This window comes from Panthera tigris, chromosome A1 (genome assembly GCF_018350195.1).
Source record: "Panthera tigris isolate Pti1 chromosome A1, P.tigris_Pti1_mat1.1, whole genome shotgun sequence".
NCBI classification, from domain to species: Eukaryota; Metazoa; Chordata; class Mammalia; order Carnivora; family Felidae; genus Panthera; species Panthera tigris.
The window spans coordinates 171,181,368-171,206,009 of record NC_056660.1 but is presented as its reverse complement, the minus strand read 5'-3'; the positions used below and the strand labels follow the sequence as shown (position 1 = coordinate 171,206,009).

The 24,642-nt window shown below is 40.9% G+C and overlaps 1 protein-coding gene across 4 annotated transcripts in view; it reads right to left on the bottom strand.

The window, feature by feature from the left end:
* The window catches only part of APC (APC regulator of WNT signaling pathway), a 149,510-nt gene extending 146,646 nt beyond the window's left edge, over positions 1 to 2,864 (bottom strand). For all 4 annotated transcript variants that reach the window (XM_042991281.1, XM_042991296.1, XM_042991299.1 and 1 more), the window contains exon 1: positions 2,531 to 2,864. The gene's annotated coding sequence lies outside the window, so the exon portion shown is untranslated. The remainder of the gene's footprint in view (positions 1 to 2,530) is intronic.
* Between the last annotated feature and the right edge of the window lie 21,778 nt (positions 2,865 to 24,642).

The window sequence follows — 24,642 nt, the reverse complement described above, 5'->3', positions numbered from 1 at the left end:
TCCTGGGACTAAAGAAAAAAATACAGTGGCACAGCAGGCTCAAAATTCAGACTGGCTTTACTGAGTTACACAGCACTGTATTTGGCAGCCTTGAGAAAGATATAAGCATGTACATAGGCTAGAGAGGGAGAGACTGAAGAAGGAATGATAATGGACAGTTCTACAGAAAGAAGGATGGGGAGGGATGATTGTGGACACATCAGGAGGGGAGAATATTTCCTTTTGTGAGATAGGAGTAAATAAGGAAATAATACAGAGGATAGAAAAGAATATACCTCAGACAGTTGAGATTTTTCTCAAGAAAGGAAGGTATCAAGTTATTTGCTATAAAAACCTTCCGGAAATGAGACAGAAAGGTACACGACCAGCACTTAAAACCCAGGAGAGAACAGGGCACCAACTTGTATGGAAATGAACCTATATCCTCATACAAGGGTCTCTTGCATCCTTTAGGATGTCAGGAATCAAACCGAAAGAGCTAGTGATAATGCTTACTCTGGACTGGGCACTAGAAAGGTAAATCTACAGAAAATAAGGCATTCTAGGGCATCAGTGAGAGCTTAGTAAAAACTGATGACAGTGAGATCCTGGTTATGTAGGGAGGCAAATGAAATCAGCAGTAGGCTAATGGGTTGGATGAATAGAGAGACAAAGAGGGGTTCATAAAGACAGTGTGAGAGACAGAAAACAGGTACCATAAGAGTGGAAGAGTGAGAGATTTTAATGACAGTTTGTGATCAGAGATGTGTTTTGACACAACCCTTCGAATTATTTTGCCAGAGGCAGGGAGGCACTGACTGGAGTTAGTCCTACGATCTCTTCAGCCAGAAGCACAGAATTGAGACATAACCCCCTTTAAAAACATGCAGTCCTTAGTTGTAGAAAAAAATGAAGGCCTAAAACAAACAAATGAATGAACTAGCCCATACAGGAATCAAACATAAAAATATCTCCTCTTTTTTTGAACTAAACAATTCCATCTCCAAATTTAGGAAATTAAAAAAATAAAAATAAAAATAAATTAATTTAAAAGGAAATTCATTAAGGTCAGAGTCTACAGCAAAGGGAAAAACAGATTATGTGTCATGAGGTAGAATGAAAAGTAAACAAATCTGTCAGGCCAATTATATAACCCACATATTAAAGACTAACTGTTAGTATAGAATTCCAATAGGGCAAGGATAGTTTGTGCTTTCATAACCTGGGAGAGCACCTAGCATAGTTTCAACAAATGATATTATGCAATTTAATGTTAATAAAAAAGGTCCACCTATTTGTAATCTCAAAGGAGAAGCTATCATTTGCATCTATAATCTCAGTTTTACAATTTGGGGGCTCTTGAGAAATTATCCAATTAGTTCTCCGCATGGAAGTAAATTAAGAAGGCTATCACATGAATACTGCTGATAGCCATCTTTTTTTGCTAGGAGGGAAGCCACTTTGAGCAGGAAGCCCAAACAGGAGGACAGAGCTGAGATAACAGCAAAAAGATGGAAAATATGGGAGAAACAGCCATGGCAACTTCCTCCACTACTACTTCAATCCTGTGGTTTGCACTTACAAACTCTGGCAAGGTACCATGTTATTCAGGACAGTTTCTTACACCATTAATTCTGAGTACCCTTGCCCCAGTAATAAAGAAAGAACTGAGACTGGCACAGCCTGAATTTTGCAAAAAACATCAGGTCTTTCAGGGACTGTTAAGTAGTAACAACAATTGAGAATCCAAGAAATTTGAGAAGTTTTTAGTTTAAAAAGCTTTTCTCCATTTTAGCCCTTTCTAAATAAAACAAAGGGCTTGTACAATACGGTATTCTAAAGCTTCACTGGGCAATTTAAGCGAACATTGGATAAAAGAATAAATCACTTAACCTTTCTTGTGCCATTACATATCTTACATTCACAAAGCCTTCCTTTTAAAAACGAACACTTCCCAATTCTTTCACTAGACCTAGAAAACTTAAGCCTCTGCCTCAAAAGTTCGGAGACCAAAGATTTAGAGATTAATTTCCATGAACAATCATTTGCATCACAGGCACCATTCTCTCCTTTGCAGTTCAATGGGCCAAGGAATCCAACTCTTCAAACCACCTCTCCTGGGGACAGGACTCCCTCATCAAGGTGAAGCTTTTTCTTTGTAACTCTCTCTATATGAGAGGCTACCGGGTAATCTTCCCAGACAGTTAAACTTTTAAAGGAAGCCAAGAGGGTCGAAACCAGGAAGATGGGGAGGCGACTAAAATAGGAGGGGCGACGACCCACCCACCTAACGCGAAAGAGAGACCGCTTGGACGCGAGAAGCTTCACCAGGAGTCGGGGAAGATGCGGAGGGCGGCAGGCGTCGCGACCCCCACCCACTGTGTGAGAATGGAGGGCTTGCAAAGCCAGGGGCCAACTGGAGGCCTGAAAGAGGGCGCGGGGCGGGGAGAGGGTGGGACGTGGAGACAAGAGAACGGCAGACTCGGGCCGAGCACCGCTAGGGTCTGGAGCAACGGTGGGGCAAAGACGCCAATGCTCACGCTTCACTCACCTGCCAGACGTTCGCCCCGCGGCCAGAAGTACGGACGCCGCCTGGGCGCTTCCTCTCCTGCGGGACACGGCCGCCGCCGCCGCCGCCGGAGCTCCAGGACCCGAGAGTAGAGGGTGGTGCAGAAGCAGGCAAAACGGCGACCGGACCCGAGCCCAGACAGGCGTACATAGGGGGCGCCGGGCGTCCGGGAAGGCAACTGTGCTTCACCTTCCTCACCAGTAACCAACAACACTTCCCGGGAACAGCATCGTGCCAGCCTCGGCCCGCTGCTCCCCGGCCTTCTCCCGCAGCTCCCCCCAGCAGCGGCCGGGTTTCCGGCGGCCACACTCCGCCCCCTCGCTACTTGGCCTCCGCCATCTTGCTGGAGGCGGGAAGAATGTAGCGCGCTTGCGTGCGCCGAGATTGCCGGCGCTCTTCTACCCAGCAAGGAGGGGCTGAAATGCGCAGGCGCGTTGTTGCGGCGCTCAGACCCTCGCTTCTTCACGGTCCAGTATGATGTGCGTTTGCTACTTGGAAAGCCGAATCTCCGTTCACCGGACTTACTTGCCTTTCCTGAACTGTGCTGCAGCCGATTTAGTAGAACCCGTCTGCACACCCATAGTCAAGTTATTCTGCAAACACCTAGGTAGTGCCTACAATGTGATAGGTTCTAGGCCAGGTGCTGAGGGTAGATTAATAAAACCTATCTGTAGCCCAAAAGGAGCTCATAATCTAGTGAAAAAGACAGATGAACGAGTAATTCCCCAAATTCTTGTTTTGTAGCTGCGCACCACCTCCTCTCCCTTGCTCCCACTATTTTAATTCAAAGCATACTTCTTGGGAAGTCCTCCTAGTTTGTCTTACACAAACTTTATCTTTCATTACCTCTCTAGCTTAATTTCATTCAACATTAATTCAACAAATAATATTTGAGTTTCTATTATATACTTAATATTGTCCTAGGCTCCAGATTTATAGCAGTAAGAAATACATTCATGGAATTTACATTCTGGTGGGAAAGAATGGGCAATAAAGACAAATCACAGAATTAATGTTTGATAGCGATAAGGGATGGGAATGATGGGATTTGGGGGTGATGGTGGGGTTTGGAGCTGAAGGTCAAGAAAGAATTCTTGATGACATCTTTGGTGCAAAATGTGAATTTACTTAAGCATGGGGACAGGACCCTAGGGCAGAAAGAGCTGCACTGGGGTGGTGATAGATAACTGATTAAATACCTTCAGGTTGGAGGGGGGTTGGGGATAGAGTAAGTCTCTAAGGTATTTTGGAAGCAAGGTTTCCAGGACCTTGAGGGCCAGCTGCTGTTAGAAAAAAAACCTCAGTCATGAGACCCTTCACATGTAGATCAGGGAGCCATAAGCTTGGGGTATGATTGCCAGCATATACCTTGGGGGAGTTGAGATAAAGGAAGTTTCCAAAGCAATTTTTATATGTTAAAGTAGACTTAGAGGATCCTGAGGGGTCAGGATAACGTTAAGCCAAGGTTCCCTTTTGCCCCTAGCAAAGTGTCATCATCGAGGCAGCTGAGGTCCTAGAAGGATGTCACTCTGCCTGTTTCAAGGACTTGTCAATGGGCAGTAGGCAATAAGGGAATTTAATTTTTCATTTGCCTTTGTTTCCCACATCACCACAGCAAGCACTTAAACCCCTGTCCTTTGCTCTTGGGTAGCCAGGGGTGTCCAAAGAATGTCACACATATCCCACCTGGCAGGGGGAGGGGGTGCTGTTAGCCTGTACTTTGCTCTCACCTTGCCCAACATTCCCTCATCAGGAGGAGAGCAAACCACCAAAAGATGATGGCGTGAAGGACCGTAATTAGCAATCTCTCTCCAGAGATGACATTTGATCTGAGGCCTGAATGACCACAGGGGCCAGGAGCCAAGAGAAGATCTGGGGCGGAGACTTCCAGGCAGAGGAAACAGCTAAAGCAGAGGCCTGAGGTGGGAATGAGACCTGCAGGTAAGAGGGACAAAGAGAATAAGTGGCATGGACAGTGGGAGGAGATGAGGTCAGGGAGAGGCAGGGGTCAAGTTGGCAAGGGCATTGAGGGCATGGTTAGAGTTGGATTTTACTACAAGGGTCCTGTCTAGCTTGTTGACACTGCCCCAACTGGTTTTCAAATACTAATATTTCCTGACAGCCTCATTGCTTTGCACATGCTGATCCTACTATCTTGAAGACCTTACTATTGTTTTTTATGTGTGTAGCTTGTCATCTTCCAGGTTTCAGTTGAAGTGTCACTTCAGAAAGGCCATCCTTCCTCAGCTATGTCTCCCTTCTGCTCTCTAATTAGTTTTCAGTATTGCACCTATCATTTCTTCCATGGCCCTCAACATTTTTGTTTTTCTATTTCACCTATCTCCCCACCCACCTCTCCTCTGTCACCCTAGTTTGTTCTCTGTATTTAAGAATCTGTTTGTTTGTATCTTTTTTTCTTTATTTGTTCATTTGTTTCTTAATTCCATAAGAGTGAAATCATATAGTATTTGTCTCTGTCTGACTTTGTCATTTAGCATTATACCTTCTAGGTCCATCCGTGTTGTTGCAAATGGCAAGGTCTCATTCTTTTTTATGGCCAAGTAATATTCCATTATCTATATCTATATCTATCTATCTATCTATCTATCTATCTATCACATCTTTATCCATTCATCTATGGATGGACATTTGGGCTGCTTGCATGTCTTGGCTATTGTAAATAATACTGCCATATACATAGGGGTGCATATATCTTTTCAAAATAGTGTTTTGCTTTCTTGAGGTAAGTAACCAGTAGTGGAATTACTGGGTCATGTGATAGTTCTATTTTTAATTTTGCGAGGAACCTCCATACTGTTTTCCAGAGTGGCTGCACCAGTTTGCATTCCCACCAACAGTGCAGGAGGGTTCCTATTTCTCCACATCCTTACCAACACTATTATCTCTTGTCCTTTTGATTTTAGCCATTCTGACAGTGTGAAGTGCTATCTCATTGTAGTTTTGATTTATATTTCCCTGATGATTAGTGATGTTGAGCATCTTTTCATGTGTCTTTTGGGCATCTGTAGGGCTACTATGGAAAAATGTCTATTCAAGTCCTCTGCCCATTTTTAATTAGATTATTTGGGGTTTTTTGATATTGTGAAGTGTAGAAATTCTTTATATATTTTGGATATTAGCTCCTTATTGGATATATCATTTGCAAATATTTTCTCTCATTCAGTAGGTTGCTTTGTCATTTTGTTGATGGTTTCCTTCACTGTGAAAAGCAGTAGTCCCAATAGTTTAATTTTGTTTTTGTTTCCCTTGCCTGAGGAGACATATCTAGAAAAATGTTTTTTATAACCCGTGTCAAAGAAAGCACTGCCTATGTTTCCTTCTAGGATTTTTATGGTTTTAGGTCTCACATTTAGGTCTTTAATACATTTTGAGTTTATTTGTGTGTATGGTATAAGAAAGTGATCTAATTTCATTCTTGTGCATGTAGCTGTCCAGTTTTCCCAACACCATTCATTGAAGAGACTGTCTTTCTGCATTGTATATTCTTGCCTCCTTTGTTGTATATTAATTGACCATATATGGGTTTATTTCTGGGCTCTCGCTTTTGTTCCATTGATCCATGTGTCTGTTTTTGTGCTAGTACCATACTGTTTTGATTATTGCAGCTTTGTAGTACATCTTGAAATTTGGAATTGTGATACCTCCAGTTTGTTGTTCTTTCCCAGCATTGTTTTGGCTATTCAGGCAGGGTCTTTTGTGGTCTTAGGATTCTTTGTTCCACTTCTGTGAAAAATGTTGTTGGTATTTTGATAAAGATTGCATGAAATCTGTAGATTGCTTTGGATAGTATGGACATTTTAACAATACTGGTTCTTCCAATCAATGAGCATGGAATATCTTTCCATATGTTTGTGTCATTTTCAGTTTCTTTTATCAGTGTCTTATGGTTTTGGGGGTACAGATCTTTCACCTCCTTGGTTAAGTTTATTCTTAGGTATTTTATTATTTTTGGTGCAATTGTAAAGGGATTGTTTTCTTAATTTTTCTTTTGCTACTTTATTATTAGTGTATAGAAGTGCAACAGATTTCTGTATATTAATTTTGCATCCCGTGACTTTACTGAATTTGTTTATCAATTTAAGTACTTTTTTGGTGGAGTCTTCAGAGTTTTCTGTATATACTATCATGTCATCTGCAATAGTGAAAGTTTACTTCTTGTTTACCAATGTGGATACCTTTTATTTTTTGTTGTTGCTGTCTGATTGCTGTGGCTAGGACTTCCTGTACTAGGTTGAATAGAAGTGGTGAAAGTAGACTTCTTGAAACATATAACCTTCTAAAACTGAATCAGGAAGAAATTGAAAATTTGAACAGATGAACTACAAGCAATGAAATTGAATCAATAATCAAAAATCTCCCAACAAATAGGACCAGATGGCTTCACAGGTAAATTCTACCAAACATAAAAGAAGAATTAATAGCTATTCTTGTCAAACTATTCCAAAAAATACAAGAGGAAGGAAAACTTCCAAATTCATTCTACAAGGCTAGCATTACCCTGATATCAAAATCAGATAAAGACTCTGAAAAACAACAACAACAACAACAACAACAGCTAACAGGCCAACATCTCTGATGAACATAGATCCAGAAGTCCTCAACAAAATATTAGCAAACCAAATCCAACAGTACATTAAAAAAGTCATTCATTACGATCAAGTGGGATTTAGTCTAGGGATGTAAAGGTGGTTCAATATTCACAAATCAATCAATATAATACATCACATTAACAAGAGAGAGAATAAAAGCCATGTGATCATCTCAATACTTGCAGAAAAAGCATCTGACAGAATACAATATTCATTCATGATGAAAACCCTCAACAAAGTAGGTCTAGAGGGAACATACCTCAACATAAAAAAGGCCATATATGAAAAACCCATAGCTAACCTCTTCTCAATGGTGAAAAACAGAGAGCTTTTCCTCTAAGATCAGGAACAAGAAAATGATATCCATTTTCACCACTTCTATTTGACATATTTTTAAATTATATATTTATCGTTTCTTTTCTGTCCCATAAATTGTGAACTCCACAAGGAGTGAAGATGTTCTGTTTATCAATGAACACCCTGTGCCTAGTACCATGCCTGGCATGGCTGGTTACTTAATATTTGTTGAATTAATGAATGTGGAAGTGTGTCAGCACCTAAAGCAATCAGTGACATACATCATTGTTTTTCACTTGTTAGTTTTTTAAATTAAATGCAAGTCATTTCCTATTTATATGTCTCCTCAACTAGGTTACAAATAGGAACTTTAGAAAGAGAGAGGGGGAGAAAGAATACGATAGAGAAGAGTAGGTAATGGTGGGGCAGTGGGCAGATTATATTGCATATGTTTGCAGGGCTGGGAGAAAGCTTCAATTTAATGGAGCACCTATTATATGTGCTGTGCACTATGCTAAGTACTTAATCCTTACCATAACCCTGCTAGGCAGTTGTCCTTATTTTTACACATAGAAAAATTCAGAGAGATTAAGTCATTTGCCCAAGGTCACATATTAAGAGATAGTGCTGACCTGGGGCACCTGGGTGGCTCAGTCAGTTAAGCATCCAACTCTAGATTTTGGCTCAGGTCATGATATCGGGGTCATGAGATTGAGCCCTGTGTCAGGCTCCACCCTAGGCATGGATCCTGCTTAAGATTCTCCCTCTCTCTCTCTCTCTCTCTCTCTCTCTCTCTCTCTCTCTCTCTCCCCCACTACCTCCACCTCCATGTATTTTCTCTCTCTCTCTCTCTCTCTCTCTCTCTCAAAAAAAAAAAAAAAAAAGATAGTGCTGCCCCTAAAGACCATGCTCTTCCATCTAGAGAAACTGGATTTGGAGGTGGGCCTATTTGGTGATTTGACTCTGTATCATTAGCATGCTTTTTTTGGAGACTTCAGCTACAGTCATTTACAAATCCCAGTCATATTGCTATTCTTGTGTAGGCTTTCAACAAAGGGCCTGATTGGAAATTGCTGTCATTCTTTTCTTTTGGATTGGAGCAGAGCTCATTTTACCATTTCCCTTTCATGTTTTTTAAAAATTTGTATTTCTTTTTATTAATAGGTTCTATATGTTTCATCAAAGGAAAAGAAGAGATGGCAGAAAAATGGGTGTGTATCTTAAATGCTAGCTGCACCCCTTGGTTAGGCTTGTTCCTGTACAGCTAGCTCTCTCATCTAGATCCCAAATAATGCTTTATACATCAAAGACAGTTCTCTGGCAAAGAGTGACAGGCTTACCATAACAATCACTTATCCCATTTCCTCATCAGAATTACACACCATCATTTCCCTCTAAACAGGAGAGCTGCCTCAGAATAGTTAGGGAGAACTATGAGAAAGGATGCAGCTACTATCTTATATCTGCGGCCATTCAGTCTTTATATGAGGGCAGGAATACACTATATCTCATGATAATATACACTTTCAACTTAACCCAGGTAGTCCATGTGCAAGCCCAGTAGTAGGTGGGAATACAGACTTGAGAAGTCTCACCTTCTACCCTGCTGTAGTGTAATTCTTCCTTGGAATAAATCCTGGATACAAGATGATGTTTTCAGTTTCTATGGTATTCTCTCCTCTTTCTTTTTAATGTTTTTTAACGTTTATTCATTTTTCAGAGACAGAGTGCAAGTCGGGGAGGGGCAGAGAGAGAGGGAGACACAGAATCTGAAGCAGGCTCCAGGCTCTGAGCTATCAGCACAGAGCCTGACGTGGGACTCAGACTCACAAACTGTGAGATCATGAATGACCTGAGCCACCCAGGCGCCCTGGTATTCTCTCCTCTTATGGTGATCATCCGTTATAGGCTGAACATGCTCCCACGCCCCCTCCCCCACTCCCCCCCCCCCCCGCCAAATAAAAGATATGTTGAAGTCCTAATCTCCAATACTAAAGAATATGAACTTATTTGGGAATAGGGTCATTGCGTATATAAGTTGAAACAAGGTCATACTGGAGTAGGATGGAGGCCTAATCCAATAGCTAGTGTCCTCATGAGACAGCCACATGAGAGAAGAGACACACAGAGTTGGAGTTATACAGTTACAAGCCAAGGAACACCAAAGATTACTGGCAAACCATGAGAACTCCCTACAGGTTTCAGAGGGAGCATGGCCCTGCCACCTTGATTTCAGACTAATAGCCTCCAGATCTGTAAGACAATACATTCCCATTGTTTTAAGTCATTGGTTTGTGGCACTTTGTTATACCAGCCCTAGAAATGAATATACCATCTTATGTATATTGCAGGGCCTGAAATACAAGAAAGGGTTGGGGATGGGCAGTGAGGAGGTCTGGGCTACTGTCTCAATTTGGCAGCACACTGGCTATGAGACCTTAGGCTAGTCACTCTACCCCACTGAGCAAGCTTCCTCCTCTGTATGAAGGGATAATGACAGCCGCTCTGCCTACCTCAGAGATCTGCAGTGATAACTAACAAGTATTCCTCTAGAAATGCTGTGACCAAGATGGCCTGACAGCTACTGAGAAACAATTATGTAAAAGTCAGGATTCCTGCCATGGGGAATTTCATTTCAGAGTCTGACTGAAAGGCACCTTCCCATAACATAATTTGCACAGGCCAAGTGTGTGGTTTGGATCTGATAGACTATTGATGTTGAAAGGAGGAAGGATCACTGTGGACTAGGATGGAGAAGAGAACCTTCATGAAGGATCTGAGCTGAAAAGTGTTTATTAGAAGACTACTGGATACCTGCAGGATGTTCAGGGACAGTATTCAACATTAGGCCTAGAAGTGGTCTCAAGAAGCCTCCCCGGCACCCACTGCTGGGTACAGACACCAAAACTAGGACCACCAATACCACTTGCCTTGACACTGGCTGACGCCACTTCTACCTGGAAACAAGATAGAGTCTCTATTGCTGCCACTACTCTCACTAGAAAAGAGGGTCACCATGACTTCACTACACTTGCTTTCAGTCAGAAGCTTGGGGGCAAATGATTCACAGAGCCCAGTCATAGGTTAGCCCTCTAGCTCAAGGCTGACCAATAGAAATATAATGCAAGCCACAAACATAATTCTAAATTTTCTAGTAGCTACATTAAGAAAATCATAGAAAAAAGTGAAATTAATTTTAATACTATATTTTATTTAACCCAGTGTATCCAAAATATTATCATTTCAACATGTGACGTTAGCTGCATTTCAAGTATTCAATAGCTATGTGGCCAATGGCTGTCAGATTTCCCAGCCCATCTCATTATGCAAATTAAGACAATGATTTCTGATAAATTTTACTTTTGTGCTCATAATTTTTCTTTAATCAATAAGAATTTTTTTAATACATTGCCTTATGGTCACAAACATAAAATCTAATAGATTAAATTCAATTTGTTTCTAGCAGAGATGTATGATAAGATTATTAATAAGAGACTTACAGACACTCACTTCTGGTTAAGTTGGAGTAACAAGTACCACATACACACCGTGCTTTAAAACACCCCCAAACTGGGCACAATATGTGAAGCAATGTTTTTTGAGGCCCTGGACACTGGGCAATAAAGAACAGTGAGTCCTAAGAGACAGGAAACAAATGTCTTAGATGCTTCTCTTGCTCATTTGTTCTGAGGAAGCCAGCTCCCATGTTGTGAGCTGCTCTATGGAGAAGCCCATGTGGCATGGAACTGAGAATGTCTCTGGCCAAAAGCCAGTGAGGTACTGAGGTTTTCATTCTAACAGTTCGCAAGGAATGCAATACTGCCAACAATCATGTGAGCGAACCTGGAAGCGGATCCTTCTCCAGTCAAGCATTTAGAGGACACCACAGTCTCAGCTAACAGCTTCATGGGAGATCTTGAGCCACAGGCAGCCACATAGACCATGCTCAACTCCCTGACATATAGACTGTGAAATAATAGCTGTTTCTTGTTTTAAGCTAAGTCTTACAATGAATTGCTATTTAGCAATAGATGAATATAGGAAGACAGACATGCAGTATGAATTCCATTTCTAACACTACTGGAATTGGTCAAAGAGCAGGCTTGAAAATCTCTCATTGCATGACCAGTTACACATTTTCATTCTTTTCCTTCTATTTCTTGTACCTGCTTTAACTTTTCATTCATAATAGAATAAAATGCCCTTCCTCTAAGCTCCACCTATTCCTTAAATCTTTCCAACTAAAGTGACTGAATGTAATAAAGTAAGTAGCCAGAGATGCTGTGCTTTTCCATCTAATGACAGAAAAAAAGCAAATACTCCATCTGGGTGAAAATTGATAATTAACCATATCCAATTCCTGGACATCTGGCTTTTAAATGAAACAGAACATAGTAATGTCTATTTCCCAGGGCATTCTTTTACCGAAAATGCTATTTATTCTTCTAGTCTTTGAAAGGACAGCACCAATGTAATTTTAAATATTAAGTTACCAAGGATTTGTCTCAATTTTTTTTCATACTACCTTAGTGCTATATATTTATTGCAGAAAATTTGTAAACTACAGAAAATCACAAGAAGAAGGAAAAAATTTTCACCATCTAAGATAATTGTTAACATTTTGATGACTATCTTTTCAGATTTGAGTACAAAAATAAAAGGCATTTTGGAATAACAATTTTTCTCCCTCAACAAATCCTCTTTAAAAAAAAAACCCAACAGATAATTTTAATGAGTGAAATTTGCTGAAGAACACCAAATCATTTTTTCCACTGAAATTCACCTGCATTTCCTCATGTGGTTTATGGTGTGGCTGATGACACTGATATTTCAGCCCTGATAACCAATCTGAATAGCTCAGGGAAGGATCCCATACAGTCAAAGCAGTTCTGGCAGCATATTGAGAGTAGTGTGGTCCAGGGAAACAACATATGTTTGCACTCTCCCTTCGTGTTGCCACTGCTGCCCCAGAATTTGTGGTGGAGGAGGGATTCATAAATGTGCATCCGGATCCTTAATGGGCTAGAGCCAGCTCAAAGAAGTGCTAGAGACCTGACTGTTAAATTTTAGGAATTTCCTAAACTGATTATTAAACACAGTCATTAAAAATTAAATGATATAAACTTACAATTAAATTACATTCAAAACAAAGGTAATAAATACTCAAAACTCATTGCTTTTTAATCATTTTACTACATTTGACTATTACCTATGTGCCTGGCATTGTTTCTATCAATTTATTCTGTGTGGTGGAGATACTATTTAATGGTTTGACGGGGCACATCTCTTTGTTATGTGTATCAGTAATTCATTTATTTTTATTGCAGTATTGGATTGCAGTATATAATGCTATGGTTTGTTACCATTCATGGGCCGAAGAACATTTGGGTTGCTTTTAGTTTGGAATGATTATGAACAATTACACTTGGTTTGTTTGTTTGTTTGTTTGTTTGTTTGTTTGTTTAAATACTTTCTTTAAGATTTTATTTTTGGGGCGCCTGGGTGGCTCAGTCGGTTGGGTGTCTGACTTCGGCTCAGGTCATGATCCTACAGTTCGTGGGTTTGAGCCCCATGTTGGGCTCTGTGCTGACAGCCTAGAGCCTGGAGCCTGCTTCAGATTCTGTGTCTCCCTCTCTCTTTCTGCCCCTACCCCGCTCTCACTCTGTCTCTCTGTCTCTCAAAAATAAATAAACCTTAAAAAAATTGTAAAGATTTTATTTTTAAGTATCTCTGCACCCAGTATGGGGCTTGAACCCGCAACCCTGAGATCAAGAGTTTCATGCTCCACCGACTGAGCCAGGCAGGCACCACCTAGACTCTTTTTTAAGAGCAGTTTTAGGCTCACCACCAAATTGAGAGTGAGGTACAGAGATTTCCCATATACTCGCTGCCCCACCATTCATGATCATATTATTATTATCAACATCAATCGCCAGAGTGGTACGTTTGTTATCAGGTATGAACCTACAGTGTCATGTCACAATCTCTCAAAGTCTATAGTTTACTTTAGGGTTCACTGTTGGTGTTGTACATTCTATGGGTTTGGATAAATGCATAATAACATACATCCATATTATAATACCATACAGAGTATTTTCACTGCCCTAAAAATCTTGTAGGTTCTGCCTATTCATCCCTATACCCCAAGCCACTGCCACCCCACTCCTGGCAATCACTGATGTTTTATTGTCTCCATAGGTTTGCCTTTTCTAGAATGTCATATAACTGGGATCATATAGAATGTAACATTTTCAGATTGACTACTTTCACTTAGTAATATGCATTTAAGTTTTCTCCATGTCTTTTCATGGCTTGCTAACTCATTTCAAGTTCTAAATAATTATCTGTCTGTGTTATAGTTTATTCATCCATTTACCTACTGATGTATATTTGGTTGCTTCCAAGTTTTGGCAATTATGAATAAGCTGCTGTAAACATTTGTGTGCAGGTTTTTGTGTGGATGTAAGTTTTCAATTCCTTTGAGTAAATCCAAATTGTATGATGAGAGTATGTTTAGTTTTGTGAGAAATTGCCAAAATGTCTTCCAAAGTGGCAGTGTCATTTGCATTCACATCAGCAGGAATGAGAATTCCTGTTACTCCACATCCTTGTCAGTGTTTAATGTTGTTAGTGTTTTGGATGTTAGTCTTTCTAAGATCTAAGAAATCTTGCCTAACTCAAGGGCACAAAATTCTGCTCCTATGATACCTTCTAGAAGTTTTACAGTTACAATTTTAGTATTTGTCTCTATGATCTATTTTTGCATTTGATACAAAAGAGGTTCTCTCTCTCTTTTCCTTCCTTTCCCCTTCCTTCCTTCCTTCCTTCCTTCCTTCCTTCCTTCCTTCCTTCCTTCCTTCCTTCCTCCCCCTCTCTCTTCTTTCTTTCTTTTTCTTTTTTTCTTTGTTTTTCTTTTGCATCTGTATGTCCAGTTGCTCCAGCATCATTTATTGAAAAGATTGTTGTTTCTTCATGGAATTGTCTTTGCATCTTTGTTGAAAAGTCAGTTGACCATATGTATGTATATGGGTTATGTTAGAATTTTTAAATAAGACCTTCTGTGTCAGAGACTATGAATGACTGTTTTCTGGGGGAGGAAAGGGGTAACTCAGAAGGCCATAGACACTATTCTCACCCTCCCAGGTTTTAGTAAATTCTTGAAGCAGGGAAGTTGGAGGAAGGCTCAGGCCTAGGCTTCCTTTACTGTGAACTGGAGGAGCCAGGCAAGTTTTTGGTTGATTACTAAATGCCCTGCTTATTATATATCTTATATGCCTGAATACAAGGGCAATCCTAAATATAAGGAGACTCCTCATTTTTTTCAATAAGATACTTTTAATTTTTATTTATTTTTTAGAGAGAGAGAGAGCACGAGTGGAACAGAGGGGCAGAGGGAGAGGGAGAGAGAATCTTAAGCAGGCTCCATGCTCAGTGCAGAGCCTGATGTGAGGCTCCCTCTCATGACTGTGCGATTATGACCTGAGCCAAAATAAAAAGTCTGAGGCTTAAATGACTGAGCCACCCCAATAAAATAATTTTTAAAGAAGTTCTTTAGGCCAACTTGAATGTAATATATACTTCTAGAGATACAGAAAAAAACAGTCAAATGTCTCTTTTTGAAAACTTTGTTATAATTAACAATTATTTAAAAAGTCTATATTGTATAGTGTGATATATAAATTTAGGAATGTTGCTTTTTTTACTCTCAGTTATCAGGACATAGTTTCACTTAAGTTTTTTACATGTATATTTATCAGACTCTTTGCCAATACTATAACTAGTTCTTGTGTCATCTAACCTAGTTTTTTCCAGAGCATGTCAGCAGCTCTGTTATGTGAAACACCATACTATGTGAATCTCTGCATGAAGCTGTCTTCAGCAATTTTATCACAAGCCACAAGCACCTATTTGCATAACATTAGAGTAGTTGACATTTTTATTCATTCTATACTCATGCATTTGTGATTCCTACCTCATGATTATTTACAGTGGGTATCTTTTTAAAGAAAATATATCTAGGAATTTTATTGTGCCTCTTCCAGTCTCCCTATCAAGAAGGATGGCAATAGAAAGGGGGAGCAAGCTAAGGCACTAAAAACCCTAAGACTCACAGTGCAGGGATTGTGCAAATGGGGAACTGAGGAACAGGGATTGATAAATGGGGTTGAATCAACTCCTAGGAATGCCTTCATGGGGCAGGAGAAAGGTGAAGCATTCTTGGCTGCAGGGTGATAAGGAGAGTTTGGAGTTCCTGGGGGCTTTGCTCCTTACCTGATGGGGCAAAGCTGGATTCAGAATTAAGAGTCTCACCAGTATTCCCCAGCAGTAGAACTTGTCAAAGGGCTTATGTTTTGATGGCTCATTTGTAAGTCCTGGGATTTATTCCTGAGCTCTGACTTGGAGACCTTCAGATAGCCTTATGAAATGGAAAGCTGTGAGTATCTGGCTGTTTGCTTATGAATCCATGGATGGCAACTTAGTACCTCTGTTCACGTTCCTAGAGAGAACAAGAAAAGGTTTCCTGTGGACTAAAGTCACTTTGCCTTCTGAAGTTCTTCATATTGCCCTTTGGAAAATCACTTTTTTGTAAAGCTGAGCTCACATGGGTCCCCTCAGTGTCTTGTGTCCGGATTCTTGCCCTGTCCCATCTTCCCTGTGTCCTGTAGGAATGTGTCTTTGTGTGTGTCTATGTGTGTGAATGTGTTTTCCCCACTAAATCATGAGCCCCTAGATGACGAGGCCCTTCCACAGACAGACTAAACATCACGCTAGCTGGCAGAGGAGAAATATTTAGCGTCCATCTCCACTATCACAGAGTAGATGATGACTGTGAATTCAGAGCTGAGAGTGGATAAATTGGTAACTAGCACAGCATCTCATGCCTGAAAAGTTCAGGCTTCCTTCTCTGCCTTCTCAACCGAAGTCAATCTTCCTGGAGACAGGGAATTTTTTCAGTGTTCCCAGCCCTCACTGTATATACTGGGGTAGAGCCCTGCCCTAGGGCACGGGGTTGTGTGTTGGGGACAACAAAGAAAGTCCCGTCACTAAAAAAAGGGAGTAGCAGTAGCATCACTAGATGCTGTGTTCTTGGTGGAGGTTGGGTGCTGGTGTGGATTCTGTTGCTGTTTGCAGACAAAAGCTCTTATGTCTGCAAAGAGATAGGGGGCCACCTCCTAGTTCTACTTTGTATGTAATGAATTCAGTCAGGTGGATGTTGAAAATTTTGTTCTTGAGCTGCTCAGCTGAGAATCATTGAGGTCACATGTAGCGGCCTCTCTCTTAGGCATGTCCAGTGATGCCACAGACATGACAGTAAAGTCTTGAGATACTGTGCATATAAGCAGACCGGTGGTAAGGCAGGTGTCATTGCTATTACCGGTCATCTGCATAACATTACCCAGTGCTGGGTGGGGGATAGGTGGGCAGTGGTGAAGGTGGGAGGAAGCCCCAAGTGTTCTGTGCCTCCAGCTATGGAGACCAAAGATACTTCATGAGGCTCCCACAGAACTGCCAGTAAGTAGGTGTAGGCTGTCCCAGGATAACCACTCCAGGAAACATAGCTCCCGTGACACTTGAGGGTCTTCCAGACTATACCTCTATTCCTCTAGCCTAGCTAGCTTATTCACTTTTGAGCAAAGGGGATCCTCCAGGCCTCAGTGTCCCTCGCTAGCCCCCATTCTCACATACTAAAAGCACCCAGGCCTAGTTCCCAGATCATAATTTTCTATTCCAAGAGCACCTTGGGGAGAAATTGCTTGGAAAGTGATGGGTCAGAGGTGCTGAAATTATTAATGCTCAAAGACGTGTCTGTTGCTGCCCCTTTGCCCATAGAAAAGAAGCTGAGATCAGCGAGAACAAATTGCTGCATGAGTCATCAGATACTGGCGAAAATGATAGAATTTGAAGCTTCAAAGATCTGCAAGCCCAATTAAAAACACACAAGATTTCACTAGGAATACTTTTAGAATTTAGATTTTAACTATTATTACTAAGAATAAGAATAGTATTTTAAAATATGGTACTTGAGTGCAATTAGATTTTTTGTTTTATTTGTAAGCCTGCTTACAAACCTATCTGCTGCTTGTGTTTGAAGGAGTAGTTCGAAAGTTACTCGATTTTGAAATAAAGAGCAGGCTGGGTTAAGATAATATACCTTTTTAATATCTCCAAATAGTAGAAAAGAGTCAATGAAAGAATCTGGAAAGAAGAGAGCAAAAGAGGGGCACCTGGGTGGCTCAGTCGGTTAAGTGTCTGACTTCAGCTCAGGTCATGACTCACACTTAGTGGGTTGGAGCACTATGTTGTGCTCTGTTGACAGCACAGAGACTGGAGCCTGCTTCAAGTTCTATGTCTCCCTCTCTCTCTGCCCCTCTCCTGCTGTTCTGTCTCTGTCTCTGTCTCTCTCAAAAATAAAATAAAACATTAAAAAAAAAAAAAGGAAGAGAGCAAGAGAGTTTAGCTGAGACTGTTTGCTGCCCCCCACCCCCCAGGCTTTCTTCCCACCTTCCCCCACCCCCTTCTCCTGCCGACACCTCTCCCTTTTCTCTGTAGGGGGTAGAGACTGGTAGATAAGCTTAGTAACCCTAAAGCAGAGGGTTTGACCCTCTTTGGAACCCAGAGTGGAAATGGGAGTGTGGCAGGGGAAGCAGAGAGAAGGCTGGAAACAGTGCTCGGAGCCTGAACGTGGAGCTCTCCATGGAGTTTCCAGCAGAGGGCAGGGGTCCTCTTGCCTTGGGCAAGGTGACCCTATAGTGCAGGATCTTGGGAGGGTAGCCCAAAGGATCAAGATGAGGTCCAGTCTCCAAGCTTCACTACAGACAGGAGGCACTGAATAGTGGTGGGGGTGGTAGACTTTATTACATTAAGACAACAGACTGCAAATTATTCAGCTGCAAAACTGTGAAGCAAAGACAGGGGCATCTGGGGCACAATCAGACCCTTCCTGCTGTTCTCCCCCTGCACCCAGACACAGCTTGAGGGGTAAGAGGAGAATCCTTGTGAATGGAAAACACCTCTGATGTTGAATGTGAGCTCCAAATGGATTGAGCTCAAGTCTTTTATTTGACTGAATATTCACTCCAAGAGGCTAACTTTGAAACTGCAATGAGAGTGACAAGATTGAGTCTCTCCCCCTCATTGAAACTGGAGATTTTAGAGTTAAATCTAATTCATTTATAGAGAAATAAGCTAACTTGAGTTGAGTTGTTTGTTGACTGTGAATTTGAAATCCATTGCACTATCATAGTCTCCCTTTGAAGTCCTAAGCCACGCACCTGGTATGAACAGGTATATGACTCAGGTGTGAACTCAGTAAAACAGTATGGGCAGTGTCTGTGGGTTCTGTAGTCCACACTTGGAGCCCTTGGGCACATTTCACCCATCTGAGCATCTGGCTCAGAGTCTCCAGAACTTTTCAACTTGCCCCAGATGACAATAGCCCAATGATGACCTAGCTTCTTCAGAGGCTAGGATACATTATACTTCCCACCAATTATCTTTATATGACAAAAAAAAAATGAATAACACTCATTACGCACTTTTGGTATGCTAAGTGCCAGTCTGTAAATAATATGTTGGAAGACAGGAACTTCCTTCAGGAAGCTCAATGAGGGAAACAAGGAGATAAGACATCAGACTTGTAAACGCATCCTAATAAAAGCATTTGCTAAATAATCCAGGCCAAATCTCTCAAATAACAAACTGCTTTTCCCTCTCCTTTGGTGACTAAGAGGACAGTGACAAAGAGCAGCAAAGGGGCAGGGTGTAAAATCAGGGGCAAGATGGGGCAATGAGTAAAGTTGGAGGCGTCAAAGCAGGAATGTCATAACTGTAAGGATGAAGAAACAGCTGTATCAGCATTCGCTCTAGCAAGCTACTTGTCTGATTCCCCTTCTCCATCTGGTTTCCTCCTCTACCATCAGCCAAACTCACAGCATTGCCAATGAGAATTCTCCCCTGCTTCAAGTCTCATTTGACCTGCGGGAGAGTCCAATGGGGTGAAAGCTGTAAGGGAGAGGGGCCTGCAGGTGTAGGGCAGTGTCAATGTGGCTTAGGAGGGCAGCAGTAAGAGGTGGGAGGGGCTCGTTGAGTGGATGGGAAGGCAGGGAGGTGCTGAGAAAGAAAGGCATTATTTCCTTTCTAGTGGAAGGAACAATAGGCCTTAAGAAAATTATTATTTAAGGTAGAAGTGTCTTCTATTACAGGGCTCTGTCTTTTCTCCTGCATTAGTTCCCCACTCCCCCTCCCCCCAACCTAGAGAGACTAATCTACTATTCTGAGGAGGAAGAGTTCAGTTATCTTCCTAAAAATACTTTATGCTGGGACATGCAATGGAGGTCATTGTAAAATACAATAGCCTCATCTCTTCATTTGTATGCAATTTCCTTTCTTGAGTAATAGGTCTTTTCAAATAGAGTTTGCTTTGGTCTAATCCTTTAAAATGTCCCTGCCACTAAGCAACAATGTGAGTACAAAGGTGAGTACCCATTAATTCTAAAATTGATTCTATTTATTAAATGTTTTACTTTTTTTTCAAATGCTTACTGTGGTAATACTTATGTTTCAAACCCCTGTACTGACTCAGGCTGTCTTAGTAAGACAGGAATAGCATAGCATTAAATTAATTTCCACAGCAACTAATATCATAAACACCAGATTATGGCTTTGTTACAAAATGTAGCAGATGGGAGAAAGAGCTGAGAAAAACAAAGCTCCCTTCAAAACATGATATTTTTAAAACAGTTTTTTAAAACTGATAGTGAAAGGAATACCAAATAGTAGCTTCAAAGTTGCATAACATTTACCTAAATTTCTTATTTACTTCCAAGAATTGTGGTTAGGACTCAAATCTTATTTCACAAATGAGCTCATAGAGGTTGTGCAAGATTGACGTAGAACTTTTTGGTAAAATCTCCCCATAGGGAGTTATTCAGATGTATCGTTTCTAGGTGTATTACCCCCGGATCTGTTACAGATTGTCTTTTTAGGTGTCAAATAAAGATGCTGGACTTGCCTTTAGTAAGGGAACCAAATGGCCTGTTTGGGTACCAGAGTTTAATTTGTCTGAGGCTGAGTTTGGAGAGATGTGATGCCCACCATTTGCTGCTGGAGGAAGGCAGAAAGGAGCAGGAGGTGGCGGGTGGGGGGGGGGGGGTTAGATGGGGCGAGGGCTATGTTACTTAGAACAACCAAATCCTGACACTAGGAATTTAAGAAAGGCAGCCCTGGAGAGCACAGAACTCCTCTGTGTTTTCTGAAACAAAGGAGAGAAGCCAGCTATCCAATGGCCTCTTGTCTTGGACTTAAAACTTGCAGAGAGAGGGCTGCATGGAGGACAGTGGGATGGGTGGGTTTAATCTCCCAGTTCTGCCACCAGCTCCTCAGCTGGAAGCTTTTTCTTTGGATTTAGGGTCCCCAGGGTGGGGTCATCCAGAGCAGCTCTTGGCTGAAACTACAGAGCATCAGCTGGATCAAAGTGATTTTGAAAATTGAGGCAAATGGTCTAAATAGTTCTATCAAAATTGTCCTTTTGCTCAAACATACAGCTGGCTGAAGCAAAAGTGGTCTTTTTGGCTTATCTTAGGTAACAATAAAAATTATTTGCATCATTGGTAGGTATAGATGAGAGTTAAGATAATTCTTTTGGAAAAGTATATTAATATAGATGAAGCTGCTAGAATACATTTAACCATAATGTTTACTAAGAGCGAAAGACAATGTCCAAGCTGTCCAAAAGACAGCTTCTGATGGTAAAATTATAGAGCGAAGTGTGAAATGTGCACATATCTCAACCTCAAGGGTAAGAGTCATAATAGTGACTTACTCCCCTGGGTTGACAGGAGGCATGTGATATCCTGGATAAAAGGGCAGGTCTTTGAGCCAATCAGTGCCTCCAACTTACTCAGAATCTCATAGCATCTTTTTTTTTTTTTTTTTTCTTCAAGTTTTCTATCTTGGTTTATTTGGCTTAAAGCTAATGTCAAACAAGGTATATTCTAATCTGTAGCAAAAGAGTCAAACTCTGGACCTATGGAGTCCATGCTAATGCAAATTACTCACATTCACATCTTGCCCTTCCATTAAGTACTAGAGTGACAAAGCCTGACATAGTTGGCAAGACAATGAAGGGCCTGCCCAAAAGAATGTCCTGCTTCAGGCTCCACCAAGGACATTTCTTCAGTGGAGCATACCAGCTGCCACAGGAGAGCAGAAGCAGAGTCTGTACCAGTGAGTCTAGAACCTACACTTTCCAATTTGAAAGTACATTGGTCTTTGTTGAGAGGTCACTGTAAAACTGTTTATTGTGAAGTTCTCATGGTAAAAGAAAAATAGAATCTCTTTTCACCAGAAAAAAAAAATGTTCATAATAAATAGGATACACTTAGAAATGGTTTTTATTGTGGAAGATCGAGCAGTTTGAGGTTAGCATTATCTTAATTTAAATATCTATAAAATGAGCTTCATCATTTGTACATTCAATGACTCTAGCTGATTTTCCCAAAATACATCACATAGGCCAACATTCCCACCATGCTAAGAATAGGAACAAGCTGTTAGTAACAGAGAGGGGTTGCTGAGAACCGGAGCTGCCAAGACTGAATGATTAAAAATGATCCTGAGTTGAAAAAAGCAGAGATCTCCCCCACTCAGTTATATGATAACATCTACAACAGTAGCACAAACACTTCTATGATTTACAATAAAAATGGCAGAGTTTCTTAGGCCCGGGGACTTACAAAATAAATTCTCCTCCCATACTGGAGCCATAGTGGGACAGGTGCAGCTCTCTTGCCCTATGGCTTTTTCAAAAGCAGCTAATTGATTGTTTAAATATGCCATGTATTTCTTGTTTCTAATAAAGTAAAAGGAAACCTTATTATAAAGAGAATGTTGATTAGCTGTTCCTCATCTCTGGTGTAAATAGGAAGATGGGAATAGGGTTCAACTTCATTAGAAGGGGTTCAGAGTAGGAAGAATGTCTTGAATCCAGGAGCTGTGCAGCACAGAGCAGATCCTGATGAATACGCTTTTCCTGTCCCTGGAGAACTCACAGGGATGATGGGGGATACATCTGAGGATAGAACCCGCAGGCACAATATGGCATACATTTGGGGGAAGGGAGGAGGGGGTGATAAGTGTAGTAATGGACTCAGGAATGCAAAATATTAGCTATGGAATAACAGGTTGTTCAGTTGCTAAGGAATCCTAAAAATAGGGATGAGGGACCAGCTGAGAGCAGTGGGGACGAGTGAATACTTCTGTGGGTCTCACTGGGCAGCCGAGGCCTGAGCAAGGCAGTGCAGAAATGCAGCAATGAGCATGGCAGCCAAGTGTGAATCCCAGTTATCTTGTAGAGGTATTCCTGGCAGTCGCCCTGCTTCCTTGCAACTCTGGCCAGACCCAAGTACGTACAACTCTTGGACTCACAGTAAGGGTTGGAGGCTCAGTTCCCAAGGGGAAGAACAGGGGTCTACATTTGCACAGCCCTACTCCCACCCTCATCTACCTTCCAAACTAGTTCTCCTGCTTGGGAAGATGTTGGATAACAGACTCAACCTATCTTCTCACAGTGTGCAAATCTGACCATCAGGGAATGGATGAGAGGAAGCTAAGTGGAGAGGAGCAGGATGGATGATGTTATTTGGGAGCAATGCAGTTTTTGTTTTCATTCTGAATAGGTTGACCTTTCTGGTCTGATGATTTTTAGTCTGATGATACCCTCAAAATGTTTTAAATAAATTTCACTGCATAGCAAATAAATGGAGAAACTCTCTAGGGAATAACATGCCGGAAATTTGCCTGCACATTTTCTGCGTCCTCATGCTGATAGGCTATCAGTGCTGTGCTACTTGTTTTCTCTAAGAGAAGTGCCATTAGAGATTGTGGTTTTCATCTGTTGTTTCCTTGCTTGGTGAGGTTTAAAAAATGTTCTTATGTTGTTATAACAAAGGCTTTGCTCACCAGTTTATTTTTCTTTTATTGATGATAAAACATGGTACAAATGATATTTGGTTGCTGTGTTGACACCAGGCAGATGGTGGGAAAATGGAGAGAAGAGAGGGGGAGGGCATCAGCTGAGAAATGGAAACCTAGCTCTCCTCTTCTGAGTAGGTGTGGCTATAGGACACAGCAGGTTGTATTCATGTTCTCTCAATCTCTCTGATGCCTTTTTTTTTTTTTTTTTTTTTTTAACTGGCTCTCAGGAAGAGAGCTCAGGACTGTTTACACAGATTCCTACTTTATTATTATTAGTTTGTGGGCCTGGACACTAAGTAAGTGACTTTCTGTTAATGGAGTTTAATCACAAAGGACATTCTAATGAAAAAATAATCTTTCTCTAAACTTTCATTAAGATTCAGTCTTTAGCTAAGTCAGTATCTTATCTTCTCCTGGAAGTTCTGTTAAATTCAAAAAGCAATAAAAGAAATACTTGGTAGGGAAGAGCTATTTTATATCATTATTAGACATTATTACCTTATAATATGATGACTAGTTGATAGGGTAGAGGACATGGAATAGGATTTTTTTAATCTTAAAATTTAAGTATAATTTAAATGTTATCTCTTTTAGTGTAAAGTTCTGTAAGTATTGACAAATACAAATAGTCATGTAACCATCACTATAATCAGAATATAAAATAATTCCATCACACCAAAAAATTCCTTCACATCCCTTTGTGTCAAACCTTTCTCTGTTCCTTAACAGTTATTGATCCGTTTTCTGTTTCTGTATGTTTGCTTTTTCCAGAACATCATATAAATAGGCTCATACAGTAATATAGCCTTTTAAATCTGGTTTTAGTTGCTTAGCATAATGCATTCGAGATTCATCCATGGTATTTTATACTTCAATAATTTGTCCCTTTTTATTTCTGAGTAGTATCTCATTGTATGGATGTAATAGATTTTCTTTCTTTATTCCCTAGTTAAAGGACTGCTACAGACTGAATTGCGTCCTTCCAAAAGTCATATGTTAAAACTCTAACCCCCAATGAAACAGTATTTAGAGACAGAGCCTTTAGGAGATAATTAAGGTTACTGAGATCATAAGGGTGGGGCCCTAATCTGATAGGGCTGTGCCTTTACAAGAATAGGAAGAGACAGACACCAGAGCTCTCTCTCTCTGAGCACACGCATTGAGGAAAAGCATATGATCACATAGACATGAGGCTGTCTGCAAACCAAGAAC